This window comes from Octopus bimaculoides, chromosome 16 (assembly GCF_001194135.2).
Source record: "Octopus bimaculoides isolate UCB-OBI-ISO-001 chromosome 16, ASM119413v2, whole genome shotgun sequence".
Classification (NCBI taxonomy): domain Eukaryota; kingdom Metazoa; phylum Mollusca; class Cephalopoda; order Octopoda; family Octopodidae; genus Octopus; species Octopus bimaculoides.
This window is the reverse complement of record NC_068996.1, coordinates 53941075-53946314: the sequence shown is the minus strand read 5'-3', so window position 1 is coordinate 53946314 and position 5240 is coordinate 53941075. Positions and strand designations below refer to the sequence as shown.

Sequence of the window (5240 nt, the reverse complement as noted above, 5' to 3'; positions counted from 1 at the left end):
CTCGAGAGTTTCAGACCTCACTTTTCTTTTTTCTCTATTGATGTTCTTCATTTGCACCAGGGTCTCTGGTTTGTTGACGTAAACCCTCTCTTTCAGGTATCCTAACAAGAAAAAAATTCAGGCTAGTCAAGTCTGGAGAACGTAAAGGCCATACAAAGTAGACCTCACACATGGTTCCAGCAAGATGGGGCAACTGCTCATACCACAAGAGAAACAATGCAGTTGCTACGGCAATGCTTTGGAGAGAGAATAATCTACTGCTACGGCAATGACAACTGGCCTTCACGTTCCCCAGACTTGACTAACCTGGATTTTTTCTTGTGGGGGTACCTGACAGAGAGGGTTTACGTCAACAAACCAGAAACCCTGGGGCAACTGAAGGAGAACATCAATAGAGAAATCAGAGAAGTGGGGTTTTGAAACTCTAGAGGGTGTTATGGTGCAAGTTTTGGAAAGAGCACGAGCGTGCGAAGCCAAAGAAAACTTAGAAAACCTGAAGGACCACAACAAAAATGTGTGAATCTGAGAAGGGAATATGTTGGATAAAATCATAATTAACTGATCCTCCTCTATTTTCTTTTACTCAGAATCAGGAACTTTTCAGCACACCCTCATATGTGTGTGTGTATGCGTAATTTACTGAAGTTGAAAAGACTCCTCAGAGTCACGTGTAACTAATCATTACACAGTTACGACTACTTAGAGGAACATTATGGTTTATAAATGTTTATACACAGTATAGCAATTAATATTTACTAACTCAACAAATGTACACACATACACACACACACACACACACATACATACATGCATATATATACATGCATACATACATATATACATACATACACACACTTACATACATACATACATACATACATACACACACGCACATGCATACATACATATATACATACATACATGCATGCATACACACGCGTACACATACATATATATACGTATGTACGTACATACACAAATACACACACGCACACGTACACATACATACATACATAATACATACATACACCCACATACATACATACATACATACATAGTCGCCTTTGTGCTTGTCCCCTACCACCACTTAACCACAGCTATGTTACCCTAACCTAGCAGGTCGGCAAATTAGATAGAATAAAAACCAGACTTTAAAAAATAATAAGTCCCGGGGTCGATTTGTTCGACAGAGTACTTCAAGGTGGTGCCCCAGCGTGGCCACAGTCCACGGACTGAAACAAGTTGAAAAAAACAAAAAAAAACAAGAAGCAAGAAGTATTAATGCCAGGTACTTCTTTCTTTTGTGATATTTTAGCAGCGCAAGAAACCAATGCCTCCCAGCCTCTGCCAAAAGATAAGAGAATGTTAGAAAGGTGTAATAGAAATCAAAGATGATTAACGGTAGCTCGAATTTAGATTCTCCTCTCTTCAATTTCAGTTAAGTAAAATAATTATAGGTAGTTGTACTGCAATCGGATCGATAAATTATATTATTTACACAGTGCAGAGAAGTGTTTTGTTAATCAGCAACAAAATGAATAACTTAAAATTAGATCATAAATTGCCCTGGCGGTAAATCAGCTATAATTACTCTACATAAATTACCAACAAGTTGAAACTGATTTCTGTTGATGCGAGAACTAAAAAAAAAATTATATAAACTTTGCGTGAAACCTCACGGTATAGTTACTAGTTTTGCTTCATTTTTGTGTTTTGTTTTTTGTTTTGAGGTTGTTTTTTTTTCTTATTTGCATAATTATTTTATTTTCTTTCGAAACTGGGTATTATGTTAACTTGAGTGCTTTTTTCTTTCTTTTTCTTTTTTTGTCTTTTTGATGTTGTCATTTTCCACTCTCTGTTTTTCTATTCACACGTTTTCCTATTCGCATCCTTTCTTCATCTTTACAACATTTAAATCTTCTGCTAAAGTTTTTCCGAACAATTCACAGCAAAAACAATTTATTTCCTGATATTCACATATGGAACCAAAATATTGTCAAGATCTTATTATTCTATTGATAAAGTACATAACCTAGGTTAAACGAATTCGAGTTATCGAGGGAATCAAAAAGCAACACTGCTGACAAAAGTCTTTTGTTTTCATTAACTAAGTTAGTGTTTATAAAAGAGAAACGAACATAAAAACAAAAGTTGTTTCGGTAAGCATGGGAGACAACTCCAGCTTCTAGTTACAGCATTAAATATATTAATACTAATCATTTTACTTCTATTTGTGTGTGCGTGCGTGCGTACGTGTGTGTGTGTGTGTGTGTGTGTTTTATGTAGACGGTGTCTAAAAGTAATTCTTGGTTTTATCTACGCCATTTACTTCGTACATTTACCGTGTGTTTGTCTTGAGACTTCTTTAAATAAGTCCAAACTTCTTTCTAACGGTCCAAGAGAAGCAAAAGAAAGTTGTTTCCCGTATTTGCTGAACAGGTCAATGATTAATATCATATTTTCCTTTTACGTTCTGGGTTCAAACGCCGCCAAGGTTTCATCCTTTTTTACCTTTCATCCTTTCTTAGATCGATAAAATAAGTAGCAGCTGAAACCTGGGGCTGGTCGATGTAATCGATTTACTTCCCTCCCCAAGAAATGCTGGTCGACTGCCAAAATTTGAGACCAATATAGTTTCTTTTCCGCCGAGGTCGACTTTGCCTTTCATCCTTTCGATGTTGATAATAGACATAGCAGTTGAGTACAGGAATCGATGTAATCGACTTGCTCCCCACTACACACACATACACACACACACACAGACCATCACCACCACCACCACTAAAATTGCTGGCTTTGTGCCAAAATTTGATACCAATATATCTTATTTTCCTTAAAGGCAGAATCGTTACGACGCCAGGCAAAATGCTTAGCGACATTCTGTCAGTCTTTATGTTCTGAGTTCAAATTCGGCCGAGGTCGGGATTGATAAGCTTAAGGACCAACGAAACACTGGACTCCATGAAATCGACTTAAATCCCCTCCCCCCCCCCACAAAAAAGAAAAATTGCTGGCCTTGTGCCTAAATTTGAAACCTAGAATTACATTTTCTTTATTGTGTAATTATTTCTAGTTAGCAGGGGACAATTAAATATGTTAACAAATTATTTGATTGCTGTTTGCTTTCTTTTTTATTGTGCGAATAACATCGCTGAACATTTTTTTATTCTTTACTTTTTATTTTAATTTTCATTGCAGATACCCCAACCTGTTAGAAACAACAGCCAAATCTCCCACAAATTAAAACAGGAAAAGGATTCTTTGGATAATGTGGTCCAAGACACACAATAAAAAAAAGAGGTGATTGTAATGACTGGAATGCTTTTGAACAGAGACCGGGGTCATCGAAGACTTCGCGTTACCTGGTAGTCTCATCCTCACTTACACCATCCTTGATGCTTCTTTTTCCTATTCTGTGATGTACTTGAGCACATCATCAGGATGTTTCCTGGGGTCTGTTTCGAATCCTTCAACATCAGACACTCTCATCTAGGCGATCCCAGCCTGGGTTGATCGAATCCCAGCCTGGTAGAGCTGCCTCTGATGTCTCCACAGCCAACACGTTAGCCATCAGCCTACAAGCGCCGGTGATGAGCATGCTGTTATAATACATATCTATGTATTCTAGAATTCGCTATTTATTTTTTTTTTTCAATAGTGAGGGTCACCTTGGTATTTAAAATGATCGATGCCTTTCATCAACACAGACTATTTGGAAACATAAACACGTGAACTATTTCTACGAACCTGTGGCGTTTGAGACGTTTGGAGGGACTTTGTCGCTAACCGCGAAGATCTTGTCATCGTTGGCCGCTCGCCTCTCCGGTGATGATGCCCGTGACGGCGCTTATCTTTTCCAACACCTTAGCCTCGCCATCGCCACTGCTTAATGCTGCGAGCGTTGTTTCAGTAGGTTCCGTTGAAACTTGTCGTGTGCGACCAACTGAAGCCGCATTGATGCTTTTTTTTTTCTTTCTCCCTTTTTTAAAAAAAAATTATATGCTGTCATTGCATTTTTTTTTTTTCTTTGTCTTTCTTTGTAAAATATATTCCTGTTCATATTTTGAATAAAAAATTGGAAACCATTAACTTATACACGTAGATTATGCGATGGAAATAGACACATATTTCTATCATATTAATTATTTCAATTATAGGTCCAAAGTCTGAAATTTGGAGGTGGAAGGGGGAGGTAATCGATTGCATCGACCCCACCACCATCACCTCCAATACCTGACTGATAGTTATTTTATCAACCGCAAAAAAGATGAAAGGCAAAGTCGACCTCAGCAGCATTTTGAACTCCGAACGTGAGGACAGACTAAATACCGCTATGCATTTTGTCCGACGCGCTAACGATTCTGCCAGCTCGCAACATTTGTAACGGTTGTAGTAAAACCTCTCTCTCGGGTATTTATTTATGAATGCTAACGTAGCGGCTAACATCTAGCTTTCGGCCGCTTGGACCGCTGTGTCCATTACCCTGATTGGCTCTTATTTGTGCGGCATTTGTCAACAGTTCTGTTTCGCGCCAGGGTGCATACCGACCAATCGTGTCCTTCTGTTAAGGTCACGTGAGAGAGAGTTTTACTGCTTTTCCGGAGCCCCTTTTTATCTATAAATAGTCTTGCTTCATCCATGCCAGTCTGTCGCGATTTCAGACCTTTTCAGGTCTGGTCGTAGACCACACACAGAGCACAGCTCCAGCCAGTTTCCAGCGACGACGTCAACACCACTGACCTACTGTCTACTACAATGTCGTTGCCAGCGCCAACACCACCACCGCCAGAGTCCACGCTACCAACAGCAACCGCGGTTCCTTCTCAACACTGTTTGTGTGGATTGTTTCCACCTCGAAAATAACAGCCAGAACCAACCTGCGAGGATCTTCTGTACTAAGTAACCGGTCGCAGCATCGACGCTCAACTTCACTCACGACTTGTGACACCACAGCTCTGCTATTCAGCCACGACCTCTTGTGTACAGACATTCTACCTACTGTGTAACTCTTCTATGAACTGGTACTTTCTTATCTTTGTGTTCAGGACTCTCTTAGTCTATGTTACAGACACTTATTCCATGTTCTGTATTTCTCATTCACACACACATATTATTGTATACATACTATTGTTCATACGAAGGCCTGTCTTATGTATTGTATTGTTTATATTGCCGCATGCACGCACACACAGATACACAGTTGACTACCCTAATAAAACTTACTCTTTATATATAACTAA

At 39.1% G+C, this 5240-nt stretch overlaps 1 long non-coding RNA gene across 1 annotated transcript in view; it reads left to right on the top strand.

Annotated features, from left to right (window-relative positions):
• The window catches only part of LOC128249637 (uncharacterized), a 115897-nt gene extending 110657 nt beyond the window's left edge, over positions 1-5240 (top strand). The window contains exon 3 of the long non-coding RNA XR_008265757.1: positions 3199-5240. This is a non-coding gene — a long non-coding RNA (uncharacterized LOC128249637). The remainder of the gene's footprint in view (positions 1-3198) is intronic.